This window comes from Scaptodrosophila lebanonensis, unplaced genomic scaffold (genome assembly GCF_003285725.1).
Source record: "Scaptodrosophila lebanonensis strain 11010-0011.00,11010-0021.00 unplaced genomic scaffold, SlebRS2 tig00000096-arrow-pilon, whole genome shotgun sequence".
Lineage (NCBI taxonomy): Eukaryota > Metazoa > Arthropoda > Insecta > Diptera > Drosophilidae > Scaptodrosophila > Scaptodrosophila lebanonensis.
Genome location: NW_022060567.1, coordinates 1,702,045 through 1,718,849, shown reverse-complemented (window position 1 = coordinate 1,718,849; position 16,805 = coordinate 1,702,045). Strand labels below are relative to the sequence as shown.

The 16,805-nt window shown below is 35.8% G+C and overlaps 1 long non-coding RNA gene across 1 annotated transcript; it reads left to right on the top strand.

The window, feature by feature from the left end:
• The first annotated feature begins 504 nt into the window (after positions 1 to 504).
• LOC115627641 lies at positions 505 to 1,419 on the top strand. The gene is made up of 4 exons (XR_003995718.1): positions 505 to 621; positions 685 to 956; positions 1,013 to 1,120; positions 1,197 to 1,419. It is a non-coding gene; the product is annotated as an uncharacterized LOC115627641 (long non-coding RNA).
• The last annotated feature ends 15,386 nt before the right edge of the window (positions 1,420 to 16,805 follow it).

Here is a 16,805-nt window from a genome sequence, read left to right as displayed (position 1 = left end):
TTTTATCGATCTCTTCACGAATCGAAATGATTCTTACATGTTTACAAGTTCTGATAGACACTTGGAAAAAGTAGTCTTACGTTTTTGATACCAAAAGCAAAATTGTGGCAATCGAGTACACACTCAAAAATATAATAAATATTATCTACTCAAGTGGACCTACTGGGGGCTGGAATAGTTGAACGAGCTAGTAGAAATCCCACAATGTGAGTTCGCGAGTGGGCACTCGGTTCGAATCAATCCGCAACCATCATGACAGAAGCATTAAAAGGACAGATCTTGAATAAAGATTAAGATAAAAATAAAAAAAATTGACGTACTAATTGGTCCTCAAAAATGTGCGTTCAGTTCCCACAGGAATTTCCTAAATTTTCACATATTTCTACAATTCTTATACCTTAAACAAACGAAGTCGTTATACCCGTATAGATACCCGTATACTATACTTATAGCTTAAAATTTACATTAGTTGGCTTTCTAAATACACTCTTTTCTCCTGTGATGACAATTCATTTTATTTCTTACTTACAGTCGTCGTACTAACATTTCTAAAATTCAAAAAGTTATGAATATTCAAAATTTTCGAAAAGTTTGGAAAAACCATTGCTTTAAACATGGGTGGTAAGCTTAAATGAAATTCACGTGTAAGTTTTACAAGTAAGTTATGAGAGTCTGTGATTCCAGAATATCATATTATGTGCAGCAGCGTCAATTACACGAAACGAAACATCAATTAGTAGTACATGCTAATTAACACAGAAACTATACCATACCTGATATATTTTTATAACGAAAAAGGAAACAGGATGGTGAGAAGAAACAATTTTTATCTTTTGCTTAAGATAATTCTTGCCCCAACTATATATACTTATGATCATATATTCGCAAGAATATGCTCGTAACGAACCAAACAGACAAGCGTTCTTATAAGCGGTCTTCTTCTTCTATATATAAAGGTGAATTAGATAAACAACCGCGTTTGTGCTACTTATATAGCTCGGAATATTTTCAGTGCAAATCTGTTGAACGAAGCTGACGGTACCGGCCCCACCGCTTGAGTCACGACTTTAGCGATGAGGGTATAGAGGGTTGCGATTAGCCAAGAATAAATATACAATTAGTAAGTAACCAAAGCTAAAACAGCTTTGATATTAAAATAACCAATCTTGCTTAAATGTTATTTTATAAAACTGAAGATGAAACTTTTGGAGTTGCACAAATTCACTGAAGAAAGAAATCTTGGAAGCCATCTACTCCCCACTACAATGAACTTCTTCTTGGCCACATGGTAGAGGTTCTCCTGTCGACAAACACTCTGAGCTCTATTCCAAGTTGGGAGTACGATATGGCTCTTGTGCTCATCATTGCTCAGTCTAAATACGAAATGAGTCAAACAATAAAGCACAGCGATTTCCAATATTTTCATTTTTTATACCCTGTACCTGTAGGGTAAAAGGGTATATTAGGTTTGTGCAAAGTATGTAACATGTGGGATGAAGCATCTCCGACCCCATAAAGTATATATTCTGAATCAGCATGACGAGAGAAATTGATCCAGACAGATTTCGGAAACTGTTGAGCGCACGTTAACCAAACTTGGTATGTGATGCTCCTAGTCCCTCGGCTACATGAGTTTATTTATTTTATTTTTTTTTTGAACTTTCCCCCTTTCTCCGCTCTAGAATTTCGTCAATACAGTCCAAATTTCAAGAGCTATGTTAACCAAACTATGCACCCATACTAACTCATACATAATAATCCACTTTTGTTTCAAATTTTATCTAAATCGGTTAATTCTAAGAAAAGTTATTAGCGGAACAGTTTCACTCCGGTACAGGGTATTTCAAGGTCGATCATGCTCGACTGTAGCGTTCTATCTTGTTGTTTTTTATTTTGCTTTTAACTAATTCTAAGCCTTCTTTCTCTATTAAATTTTTTCTGTTTATATGGGAGATCTATTGACGCCTCCGAGTCGGGAGATAACTAACCGAAAGGCAAATAATATTCCCCCACCAAGTCGGAGGCGTTTATTAGATATAATTATAATTTGTTTTAGATTTCGTCCACCTAGGCATGTCGACCTATGTCGACAATCAATACATATTTAAAATCTGAAACTGTACCCGAACTCAATCAGAAATTAGCCTCGAATTGAAAGAAAATTATTTTACTTGTTAATAATTGGAATTAAATCACAACTGAAAGCTTAAATCAAACAGCCATAGGTATGTCGGTGTTGGAAAAGGGTCACTCCCGCCTGGGAATGATTCATAGAACATAGCAATAATCCAACCCCCACCCACATGACAGACCCAAGCCCTAACCCAACGTTGACGAATCTGCTGCTGCCGCGTCGTTATTTCAAGTTGCTTTTCACGAGGCTATTGCCATGAGAGAGATAGGCCAGTTTTTATGGACTGCCACACGCAGGCCTCGACGGTTCTGCTGTCCGTGTTGTTGTTGCTGCAATTAAGCATTGAAACTGAAAAGTATACTCGTATATACTCGCGCGCACATTTACACGCACTTGAACACACTGATGTGATGATAATGTGAGCCAAATTTTTTATCAGGCCAGGTCCCAGCCAATACTGGCAAAACCAACAAAAAATCCATCGAACGCGAGTGCAATTAAAAGCCAGAGGTTTTTTCTTCTGCTTTTTTTTCGAAAGTATTTCTGTAAAGTATGTTTTTTAATATTGAATTTCACGCAGTTGTCTGTATGGGTTCCGGTTTTAAGTTGGGACAATCCGCTTATGTGGTTGTGGCTGGGGCTCCCCTTTTATGGGCACGTGCGTTACGTGGTTGCTCCTTGCACTTTGGGCTCTCACTGGAAGCGTCACCATAAACGCCCAGGGCTGAAAGAAGGCAGACAACTGCCGTTTGGATACGATTAATTGATTGTACCGAAGCTAGCCAAAGTTTTTGTTATATGCACATATATGTATATGTAGGAATAGGGTATTATTTAAGATGATGTAGCCCTGGTTCGTATCACATTAGTGTTCGTCCAGCCCTAACTTTAAGATTACTGATCGATGGTAAAAGTGTTATCGAAAAGAAGTTGAGTTGTGAAGACAGGAGGAAAATTGTCGCATGGATTTTTGTTAAATTTAAACGCTGAAATAAACGATTAAGAATATTATTTTAAAAAAAGTTTTTTTTTAAATGTATATATAATTATATGTAGGAATAAGGTATTATTTAAGATTAAGTAACCCTGGCACGTACCACGTTAATGTTCGTCCAGCACTAACTTTAAAATGAATGATCGATTGTAAAAGGGTTATCGAAAAGAAGTTAAGTTGTGAAGGCTGAAGGAAAATTGTCGCATGGATTTTCGTTAAATTTAAACCCTGAAATAAACGATTAATAATATTATTTATACCTTACACCAATTGTTTTTTTCCATTAAGGAAAACTAAGGTATATTATTTTACTTTAGGATAACAACCTCATAACGCATTCAACCTACATATATTACATACTCTAATAATATGTTTAAAATATATAGAAGTAAATAAAAAATTTAGCTCATAAATTAAAATAACCTTACAACGTTTTAAAATATTTTTGTTAATTTTTGAAACCAAAGTCTCATATAAATTTGATGGAAGAAGAAAAAGAGATACGAATAAATGCACAGGATGTTTTGGAAAGACGGCTCATCAATAATGTTCGAATTATTATTTATCATATTTCATATAGAACAGGTATGTTGTTGTCATAGATGGTGACAATGGATTACCGTTGAAGGAACCTAAACTAAAGCTATGTTGTAGTGTACATACTTATCTAAATGGAACTAAACTACGTAAGAAAAATGATCGCTTAAGAGTGTTTTTTCCCCAAAGATCGGTTCTATGCCGGCAGGACTTTATATGATTTGTAATCAAGCTAATGTTCGAATGTGTGAGGCTGTTAGCTGTTAGACTAGGCTCTTGCTATTCATACGGATTGACGGCTTAACGGACATCTTTTTACCGTGTTTGTGTCTGTCTGTATGAACGGAAGGATCTCGGGAAATAAAAAACATGCTATTCATATTTTCATAAGCACTAATCAGGACAAGTGTGTATTGAATTTTTTGAAAGGCACACACACATGAATACATGTAAGTATGGATGATCAGATTTTTTACTGATCACTGATATTTCTTGGTGAACGCCGAATGCAATGTCGTAAAATATTACTGTAGAGCTTTTGTATAAAAACATTTAATATTATTTGATTAATAACAGTATTTTATTTTTATTTTATTTTATTTTATTCATAATATCAACAATACTACTGTCGATTATATTATAAAACTTAATATAACAAATTAAACTAAACAAAATAAAAGATAAGAAAGCCTAACACAAAGCTGTACAATGACGTCTATTAATGCCTCCGACACGTTGGGGGAATTTTATTTGCCAATTGACCAGCTATGCCCCGATTCACAGCCATATGCGGTCAGAGACATTAAAGACCTAAAAAACTATGCAAAAAGTAGATAAAGGTGAAAAATTAATTCTATTTAACAACTAATTAGAAAAAGAACGAAGTAGAACGAGAAAGAGAAAAAGAAAGAAGGAAAGAGAGACAGAGAAACAGAAAAAGAGAAAGGTAGAAAGAGAGACGAAAAGAAAAAGAAAAAGAGAAAAAGAGTGAAATCTGCAACCTGGTGGGGGAAATTTTAAATGCCAGTCCGGCAAGCTATGCCCCAACTCACAGCAGTAAGTGGTCAGAGATTTCCCCGAAGATAATTATAAAGAATAGATTTGATAGAACAGAGAGAGAGCCCTGTCGAAAATAACTGTGAAAGATCATTATAATGTCTGTTACATACATTCGCACTAAACGAGTACACCTAATTCTGTTTATAAACGGTAGATTGGTTCCAGAAAGTCATGTAAGAAACGAGTATTAACCTTCAAATTGTTTTAAATATTTCACCTTTTCCACGACAAAACGCAGAATTCTTCAATATTATCACTATATTGTCACTTCGTAAAAGATCTTTCCTTGGTTTTATTTATTCGGGCATCTTGTAAGATGCTGATATAGTGTTTTTCATATTATCATCGACAGTATCGTCAACGAATTCATTTAAATAGCAACAACAAACAAAAATCGCTGATGGAAAGTGATCTTAATTCGACTACTGGCCGAATAGAGGGTATATGAGTGTCGTTTTTATACCCTGTACCCAACGGTTACACGGTTTCCATTTAACACGGTTTGAAAATTAAACATTTTATATATAGTTGCATGACGTTTTTCCATTTGGCACGATTAAAAATAACATGATCAATGTATTTTTTTACACGATTTTTTCTTACATTACTTTCTGGAACCAATCTACCGTTTAAAAACAGAATTAGGTGTACTAGTTTAGTGCGAATGTATGTAACACACAGAAGGAGGCATGGCGGACCCCTAAAAGTATATATATTATTGGTCAGTATGACAAGACCAGCCGATATAGCCATGTCCGTCCGTCCGTCTGTATGAGCGCAAGGATCTCAGCAAGTTCAAGAGCTAGGATAATCAAATTTGATATCGAGGTTCGCATAAGCCCTAGGCAGATCGAGTTTTTCCTTTTTTTTCTAATAAATCAATAATAATTTATTATTTAATTTAATTTAATAATTAAATAATTAATTTTTTTTATATTTTTAAATTTTCTTTTCCTTTTTTTGGGGGAGTTGCTCGACTGTGGCGTTCTCCCTTGTTTGTTTTAAATTACTCTGAAAACCGTTATAGGACAAAGGAGGCGACCTTAGTCGAGTTGATCTCTGTGGCTGCAACATGGATTTGACTATTCGCATCGATATTTTAGACTTAAATACAGCTCCTGTAGCATTTCTGTCATTAAGGAACTACTACATACTTGTAAGTATGTAGCAGTGAGTGACCGGTGACTGGCCGTTTACGGTTTTCCATCCCTGAGCCGCACCATCTTTACAGTTTTTTATTTTATTTTATTTTTTGTACTCTTTCCTTCAGTTCGAATTTATTGATTGGATTTGGGCAAGCGGCCGGCGCAGGGCGCTGAGGCCTGCCCTTGACTTTTTCTGACGCGCACTTTGCAAATACTTTGGCAACGTTGCCGTCATGGCGGCCTCTGCTGTTGTTCATCTTATTGTTGTTGTCCAAGTTGTGAGTTCCAAAATAGTTTTTGCACGTTTTGGGCGAGTGACTTCTTTGTGTCTGCCGAGCCATTTTCGGCTTTGTTTCCGTTCTGCTGTTGCTGCCTCAAATTTTACACACCGTACTTTTGCATTGTTGTGTTGGGTTACTCCAACAATAGCTTACTGCTTACCGACAGCTCTTGCTGTTGTTGTTGTTGCTGTTGTTGCTGTTGTTGCTGTTTTTGTTGTTGAGGTTGCTGGTCGCCGCTGTCATAGTTTTTGTTCTTATTGTTGCGTAGGCAGTTGGGGGACGCCATTGTCTGTTTGAAAAACTTGCAAAATGTTGCTCGCTACGTAAATTTGGTGCTGGGGGGCGGTATGGTAGTAGCACCTACACATGTATATTCTACTAAATATTTAATATTATAATCCTACACAAAAAAGCCCGTCTAGTAAGACAGGTCGACTAACTAGTCACAATGAAATAACACTTCTGCATTTTAGTCGGCTTGTCGACTTTACTTGTTTACTTCTACAGCCTAACCAGTACCAGTCTGCACCGAAAACCCCATTCTGTGCATCAGAGAAATATAATCCTTAACAACAGAATATTTCACTGTCAATCACCGCTGGCGAATTGGATTAAAATTTGGTTTCTCAATGAAATGGAATCCCCACCAATACGCCTTTTTTTCTCACCCACTGCTTTTTATTAATTGAACCAGTAATAACGGCAATACTATCAGTAGAATAAAAAAATATGAATTATGCCCGAACGGCTTAAAAAATACCATTTAATTTAATAATGATCTAACAAAATGTAAATTTTTAATTTGCACTTAACACTGTTAACTTGACTCCGGACAAGCAAAGTTAGGAGATCTTGTATTATTCAGACCAATTACAGCCCTCAGCTCGTCCATAACTACCAGCTGACCTGTGCACTATGGGCCCCATCGCCTTTTTTTTTTTTTTTTTGCCATAAACTCCAAAAAGGAAGGTATCGGGTTCAAAATTGTCACATATAATATTAAGGTTATTAGAAATTAGTAGAAAAAAATTTGGGTGGAATGGACAACGCCCACTCCTACTTCCTATGAGCCCTTTTAATGCTTTAGACTATGTATATGTTTCTTTTTTAATTAAAATAGTAATACACATATAATTTTAAAAGTATATACATATCCAAATATACTCCTACGATATACTCCTCAACACAGTATTAAGTATATTCATCTACGATTCTTACTTCAAGTTGCTGCAATATATACTGCCTAAGTGGGATTTCTGAGTCTTTGTTGGTGCTCCAGTGTCGACAATTTCTGCTTGCGTGATGTCAAAATATGGCTTGGAAATTGATTCTACATACCTTGATCTTTATTTTTCATACTTATGCTTTTATTTTTACTCAAATAGAACAATTTCTGTGATAACCGAAAGTTAGCAAAAAGTTTCCCCCGATTTGCAAATGCCAGGGCTGTGACCGATCAGCTAAGTTAATGAGGGTTGCTACAAAGCTGAAAGAAAAGTCTTATTCTAATTTTTGTTTATTTCCCAATATTATTTTCACAATTTTTTTGGGTCTTATGCCGCTGTGGGACCATAGTGCTGTGTCCGAATCTTTCCAGAGATTCATCGTATATCCACATTGTGTTTAGCTAAAAACGCGCTCACAAATAATCCTGCTCCACTTAGAGCAAAACTTTACAAAAAACCGTGCAGATTAAGGATGCACCGTGGAAAAGGATTGATTGAGAGCGACGTCACATGTAAAGTAAAAGTAAATCGGAATTATCTTCACTGTTATGCCACAAAGACAAAGATTGTAAAGACCAATTCGTATATTTCGGGAAGCTGCTTCAAAATATTTTGTATAATCAAACAACAACTATACTACAAGTACTACTATACTATAATGTACATATGTAATTGTAGGTATGTATTAGAACATATCCAGACATTAAGAAAAAGAGAAAAACCAAAAAAAAAAAAGAAAAAAATGCTCTGCTGTTAATAACCCTGATCATGAATAGCTTACTCAGGCTGAGGCACTTTCCAAGCATTCTGGAAGACGGAGAAACAGCATACTAAAGTTTATGGATACCTGTCCTCTGGTAGTTGACGGAACGCGTGATAAATATTCCATTGTATATATGCATAGATTTAAGTGTGTCCTATAGATATATAATATGGACAATTTTTGTACTCCCTTTAATTTTTAACTAGCTTACACTAGTTTAATAAATTCTGCTTCCTACACAGTCTAGCAGGAAACTAAATTATATGGTCTAAGCCCGTTTAGATTATAGACTTTCGAAAGAACATTGCTTTCGAAGATTACTTAAAAAAGTTGTATCTTGCAGAACCACTTCTCTTTTCCGATTGTTTAAAACTTTTGCTTTATTTCATTTGAAATATCATTTGCGTGGCTGAGCCAAAATATGTGTTAAATATTCTTGATATCAATAAAATGAGTAAACAATAGTATTGGGACACATTTATTTTTTAAATTTACTTCAACATCGGGAAAATAATTATACATTTTTCTTTAAGGAACAAAAAACATTTAATTTATCCTTTTTCCATTTATTTCCAGTAAATTCCTGCCCTTACCAATTTCATAAATAAAAATCATAACTTTTTAACTTATAGAGCAGTATTTTATTTATGGGTTTTCTGTGCGCTTTTATTTCTAATTATTTAGAAGGTATACCATTTGTGGCCTGATCATTTATGGACACATGTCGAAAGGCCCCGCAGGCACCTAGTACCTGCCAAGAAAATTATAGAAAGAAAAAGAAACGAAAAACTGGATGGTACAGAATCAAATTTATGTGCTAAAAGCTGCTGTCGTCCGGCAAAAGAGCGCATAAATAAGTAAACAAACGAATAAGTGAGCGAATAAGTAAATGAGCAGAAGAATAAAGCAAACAAGCAGGCGGCGGGCGGGCAATTTATTTTCTTCGCCAATAAATATGCCAACTTCTGAATAATATACAGAAAAGGGAAAGAAAATGCACTAGGGGACTACAAGACCGAGCAAATTCATTAAGACCGACGAGCAGGGCGTGAAAAAATAAAGTAAAATAAAAACTATGGCACTCATAGGCGCATGAGAAAACTCCCGTGGGCATAATTTTTATTACATAATTGCTTATTTACATGGCCTTGAGTGCAACGTAATTTTCGTTTATATAGTGAGCGTGTGTGTGTATGTGTGTGTGTGTGTGCATGCATGTGTATGCTTGTACGTATTTCTTGTTTTTATTATTTCATTTTAGTTTAGGTTATTTTTTCGGTTTTTTAGCCAAAAAGGCCATAGAAACCGCTGTAATGGCTGCGCTTAGCCCTGTGCTTGGGTAAATACATACTCGTATGTGTGTATGTGTGTGCGTATGTGCTTTGGCTATTATGCCCTTTTTCTGGTCAAATGGTTTAAGTGAGGGGCGAAAATGAATAAAAATGACCGCAAGCGACGAGCATGTGAGCAAAACATTTTTGCTTATTTGCTCTACGAATGGACAGGGGGACGAGTGGTGGAGGCAGCGGTCAGGACTAGAGACCAAGAGAGACCAACATAAATAAAGCACATAGCACAAATGTTGGACAAAACTTTTGTGTTTGTTGTTTTGTTGTCGTTGTTGAGGACCGCATTGTATATAATTTTTGTTTCGCATCTTTAACTTTGCAACGTTTGCCAACAGCTCAAGCAAGCAAACAAGCGTGCCACACAAGCCAGCGGCTTTAAAATCTGTCTAACAACAAGAATTTAGTGTTTGCTAATTATTAAAAGATGTGTACTCGCATGCATGGTAAGTGGCAGTATTTGAACATTTTTGTGGCCTACTTTCCAGCGTCGTGTCCATAGAAATATATTTTTAATTTTTGTTGTTGTTTTTTTTTTGGGTAGCGGTGACCGCAAAGTTCAAGGCCCGTGAAGCACGCAAATGCAAACTCCAGCAACAACAACAAGAACAGCATTAACACAAACACTGCCAAAAGGAACGTAGGCCATAAATAGCCAAGTTAATTGCTTAATAGTCGAGACATCAATAAATCAAACAAAAATGCGCGTAAGCAGAAAGCAACAAAGAAACGCAAAATGTGGCAACAAGAGACAAATCACAGTGGAACAAATAAGCTTAAATAAGTTAAACAAATTAATCAAATAAATTGTACATTAAAGATACCTTTACAAAATCCAGTATAAATGTTGTGGACTGCACAGAAGATATACATAAAAATGTTAATATAGAATATACATACTAAATCTTATACTAGATCTTATTAGTGCTTGAAAATAGGTGTGCCCTGCTATGTATACAACAATTCCGGAATAATAATGCAATGGAATTGTTCTTTTTATCACATGCACATTTACTTATAGTAAATGCTGTTTCCATCTTTATTTTTCGGTTTAATATTAAATCTACGTGCCAAGACGTGTCGATATAAACTGTCCTTTCATTTATCCATCTAAGCGCAAGGATAATAAGAGCTTGGATAACCAAACTTGTTATTCAAAAGAACCGAGTGAGGACAAGTTTTGTCGTTCGTCAATATTAGAGATATTTCCATAACTCCTGGAATTATTGAAACGTCATCCTTATTAGTCTTTATATTGTTCTTTCTTTCTGCTGCTCGATTGAAAAAGAATGTCAATAAAAATAAAATAATTTCGGTTTAATTTAAAAGAATTAATCAAATTAAAACTGTTGAAATGGATACTGGGTTTTTAACGCACGTTTATAGTTTTTCATTTTTATTCTATGAGTACGAATATATACAACATAGTCTTCACGGCTAACAACTTGAAACTCATTCTATTTACAATAGTGCCTTCAGGGCTAACAATTTTAAAACCATTCTTTTAACGGATTATCACCAACCATTTCGTGTTGTCAAATCTGCCACAATAAAGCAAATACGATTTTAAAAATTCCATGGACACTATTTGCACTCTCCCGAATGACTGTTGCCACCAAATGCGATTGAAATTTATAGTAAAATAAACAACATTTTAAGATGAAGCGTAAACACAATTTCAATCCACCATTGCCAAAGCATTGGGTCGAATTCTCAGAAACCACAATTTAGTTTAAAATTCAATTCTGCAACAATTCAAGCTTTGATTCCGATTGGTAAATCTACTAAGTATGTAGACAGAAAGACAGTCAGTCTTTAATTTATATATGTGTACAAGTATTTATTTACCTAACATTTAAGACAGAAATTTGCAATCGTTCCCATTGTACAATGTCACAAAAGGCCAAGAAACGATGAAGACGCCTTCGGTTGTGCCGTGGTAAATGAATAGGGGTGGGTCATGGGGCATGGTGCATGCTTGGTCGCGTGAGCTTTGAAGTGTGGGGGGGAGGTGTTGGCTAGGTTGCTGCTTTCTGTCTTCACCGCCCCCCACCACAACCTGCATTGTGCGGCGGTTGCCTGGGTGGCTGCTCATATACAAACAGACTGATTGATGGCGGCAAGTGATTTATTTATGTTAATGCGCGCGCGTTTCATTTCAACAGCAGCAGCAGCAATAACAGTATAAGTAGCTGCTGTTGTTGTTGCCGAGGCTGAGGCTGAGACTGAGACTGCTGCTGCTGCTGCTGCTTCTCTTCCCCTCTACCTGTGCCATTTGACTTCACCTGCCTTGGGAACCAACTGTCGCACTGTACGTGATTTTGGCATTTGTATTTGTGCAGTGGCGACGATTAATCAAAAGCGTGCGTGCGTGCGTGCGTGTGCGTTGCCAGCCATGTCTGTGGGCGTGGGGAGGCGATGCTGCGGAGAGTGCAAGAGAGCGTGAGAGGGCATGAGCGCGGACATTTGGGCTGCTGCGGCAACGATAACAGCTACGCAGGCGACAACGATAACGCACAAACTTCTTGTTCTTGTTCTTGTTCTTCCCACCCAACCAAAACTCCATAGTGAGACTGTGCCTTGACTTTAATTTGCTTTCGTCGCGTACTGGAATTTTTGGCATTGACTGCCGTTGATGCTGAAACGGTTATCTCTTCATAAATATTCTCAAAAGGTTCGCACCTACACAATGGTGGAAACTAGGAAGTCTAGGGATTTATGTTTGAGTTTTTGAATATCCAATACACCAACTGAAATAAAGAACAAGCACAAATATAGTTTATAATAATAACAAGAAAGAAATGCTAGAGTCAAGCGGGCTTAACTCCTAAATACCTAGTACTCACTCCCAAAAAAATAAATATATTTGCAAATAATATTTTAAAAATTACTTTTTCTTAAATTAAACATTTTTAATTTCTTTATGTTGATCTTCAGTTTGAACAGCACAAATTTACATCAAAATCGGGTCTATGCGTTTATGGCTTCAACTTCCTTTCGATTTGACAAATCGTAGTGAGAAACATAATCACTAAATGGAGCTGTTTACCAAATTTGAGTCAAAAATTCAAAGAATTACAGGATTTATGGAAAATCATTAACACCGGTACCTTTTGGGTAGAGGATATTAAAATACTCTCCACAACGCTCAATACCTTTTTGCATCTGCTTAGCTCGATTTTAGAAACACTTGTTTTAGCCAGCTGAAGGGACCTCCAATGCAAGCTAATTAAATGGCTCAACCGCATCTTCAGGCGTCGAAACAAATGACCTCTCTAGATTGTGACCAGTGTTTCCAAAGAAATCCAACTTACATTTGTTGCACCCAAAAGGTGGATGGCTTTCGCTCCTTCGAAGCATTAGTTAAATTATGCGGTATCTAGAACAAACATATCTTATTTTGTCGGTCAAATGTTCACATACTATTTAATGTACCCATACACTGGTGCCCTAATGTATTAATTAAGCTTCAGCGCTGAAGGTCGAGTAAGTTGATCAATGCACTCTTGTTGAGATAAATAAAATCGAAAGTTGCACGAAATTATGAATAAACGTTCTAATTATTTTTACGCTAGAATAATGTTTGGTATCTAAGTATCCAGGTATAGTATAAAGCACACTGCTTGTACTTGTAAACACTATAAACCCATGTATATTTCTGTATTGAACATAATTACTTGTGTTCTTATTATTAAAATATGTTATGCTTTTTTGTGTTGAAGACTACATATTTTTCTGTCTATATACATATGTGCGTCCTTATTTTTACAAAAGAGTTCTAAAAGTTCTAACAAACAACAAAGAAATACCCGTTTACCATTTGTGTACAAGAATAATAAATAAATGTAACTTTCATTATATACCCACCAATAGTTTCATGAATCGGTTACTAAAAACTACTGATACGGTAATACAAGTGTAGCCAATAATTGCAATGCCCTAGAAATAAAACTCATTGTCATTCATTCATTCCGTTTATTCTTGAGAAAATTGTTCAAATGCAATATCGTTAGGTGAGATTTGTATACTACTCTGCTGCATATTTCAAATATTCAAAATCTTGTGAGGACTCTTATACCAACCACTGTTTGTCACTGCGATAAATGCATTTATTTTATTTATTTATGTTGCAACTAGCACGCACAGCAGTAACTCTAACTTTCTGTATAAATACTTGAATATTGATGTCAACAGTCTCATTTGAGCGATTTCAAAGCTTTTCATCAACTGGCTCACCAAACCATCCCCATGTAAATGGAAATACAAGAGCCCCAGCAGCACACAGGCGACAAGAAAGTAGTAAGAAAACGAAGTGTAAAGAATATTGAAGCATTGCCATGTTAGGATATTAAGCAATTTATAAACACACATAAAATATTGGTTGGGGCTTTTAAGGCTAGTGGCATCGAACTGATAGATCGATATGAAATAAATAAAGGCCATTTGAGGTACAGAAAGGGTTAGTCTGATGAGGCACAAAGCATTTATTTAAATTTATTTTATGTATATATATATATATATATATATATACATATATATAAATATTTTACAAAAGGCATTTGACTAACAACAACAAATTGCATGTTAATACAGTTCGATATTCGCTAGTTTCTAACGATCAATGCAACAGCGAACTATTTAAAAAACTTATAAAACATTCTCTCCTTAATTTTTAATTTAGTTAAAAAGCTGAAAAGTGACAATGTATTTTATTTTACAGCAGACGTCACAACCAAGAAAGAAACCAAGGACAACAAAAAAAGGGGGCTACTAAAAAATAAACTACCAAGGGGTACGAATTTTATTCAAACAGGACACGATGTCGCAATTTTTAGCAAAGTGTGATAACACTTTAAAAAGTGGAACATGCCTATAGATAGAAAATTCAGGAATATTGCAGTGGGTCTAGCATAGCTCAGATAAATAACATGGCTCCCACAATGTGTGTTCGTTTCTGGGTATATGACTCGATTTGAATCACGAAACATCATCGCATAAGGCATGATTTTAAAAAATTACTTATAGCCATACAATTCTGTAAGAGTGGTCTTATATATAAAAGGAATGGAACGCTGACTCGAGTGGACCCAACTCTTAAATTCTCTATACCCAAAAGGTGAGGGTATACCAGTTTATGAAAAAAACATAACAGATAAGTTCCATAAGGTCGCACTAGACTAGTATAGCCTTTTACCCTTTGGGTACAGGGGAGAAAAACGGAGGCTCACTTTTTGCAGCCTGGACAGCGATTAGTTTTGTGTGCGTGTTGATGGCGCCGCTCTGGCTGCGACAAATTTTTAGCAACAGCAGCCACAACAGCAACATCAACAAGAACACACACCAATGAGAATTTTATTGTGAAAATATTTATCGTGGCTGTCACTGCTTCTTTTACTGCTGCGGCTTTTGTGTTAGTTTTGCACTCTCACTCTCTATCTCTCCCTCCCTTCCCAGGGCTCCATGGCAACTCCAAGATTGAGCCAAAAAAAAAAAAAAATTTAATGCTTCTCTTCCTCTCTTGTCTCTCTTCTCATCGGCTATGCCGCAGTCTGCAGACGACCGCATTTTGTTGTTGCCTTGGCCGTTGGCTTCTGACAACAACAATAAAATTGATGTCACGTTTTTATGACGCCTTTGATGAGTCGTTATCTTTGATTTGAGAGCGCGTACACGCAGCAGCCACACCAGAAACAACAACAGCAACAGCAACAACAAAAACAGCAGCACAACTGCTGCGTAAATTTAAACAATTGTCAGGTGGGCTGAAATGGACGTTATGGCATTATTTTAAAACTTGTACTTTTTGTTTTAGTCTGACGCACATAATTCATTGTTTTTGGTTTTGTTTTTGTTTTTGTTCATGTTTTTCTGTTTGCTTTTGTTGCCCTTTTTATCAGCATGATATTTGCAAATTGAAAATTCGCGAATGCCTACGACGCGTCTGGTCGCTCTTGTGTACTCTTTACGTATACGTGACAACATTTTCTAAATCAAATATATTACTCCAAGTCTTATCCAGAAAAACGTAATTGTAACTATAACTTTAATTTAAAATTCACATTAATTTAAATTTCACAACACTTGAAATATTCATTTCGACCGCCTAACAGTTTCTGAACAAATTTTCTTCTAACAACGTTCGGACGATTTGCATAAAATGGTATAAAAAAGTCATTGTACGGAAAATTTTTTTATAAAAACACAGGAACATAACTAGATATGGGAAAGTTTATTGGCATTGCCAATAACATTGGAAGGTTCGAAAATTCTGGTATCATGTCGATGTACTTATAATATATTGTAAAAGCAGAGAAGTACTACAATGACAAGGAAATATAGCTAACATACTTATTTAAATAATTGTTTTTTATCCAAACATAAAGTGGAACGAACTGATTGCTTTTTTCGAAAGTTCCCTTAAAAAATATCCAATTGCAACTAATCAATGATCAAAGGCCACTTAACTTTCTTGGTAACACATTAAATTAATGAAAAACATGACAGTGAAATACCCTGTACTCAGTCAAACTTCCGACACTAAAACAGGTGTTATATGCGCCTCTAACAGAATCAAAAAGAAGAAGAAGAGCGAACTTGGTGCTGCAGTTTTTGGGCGTAGTACTGGAGAGAAATTGTTTCGCGAATAACTTTTCTTAGAATTGACCGATTTGGATGAAATTTGAACCAAAAGTAGATATTTGTAAATAAATGACGTGTGCACATTGTCTTGAAGCTTTCGAAATGTGGAATGTATTGACGAGACGTGGGAAAATCAAAAAAATAAAATAAACTTGTATAGACTAGGGACTACTTGTAGGAGCCTCTGCATATAAAGTTTGGTTAATGTAAGCCCAGCCGTTTCCGAAATTAAGGTGTCCATCCAGATAGACGGACAAACAGACGTACAGACAGACGTACAGACAGATGGACGAACAGACAGACAGATGGACGAACAGACAGACAGGCAGACGAACAGACAGACAGATTGATAGACGGACGGAAATGTATATATCGATTTCCCTCGTCACGCTGATCAAAAATATATATATATATACTTTATGGGGTCGGAGATGCTTCCTTCTGCCTGTTACATACTTTGCACAAACCTAATATACGCTTTTTACCCTACGGGTACAGGGTATAATAATATGACTGATTGCTAGCCAAGATTTAGCTTCAGACTCGGACACTTTAAAATAAATAAACTAATTGGATAGTCTTGAATAGATACATAAAATAAATATTAAGCAGAAATATATTTAAAAAAATATAAAATGCATGTTTATCTTTTAAGTATGTAGCATTTGAGCATTTCAGTGA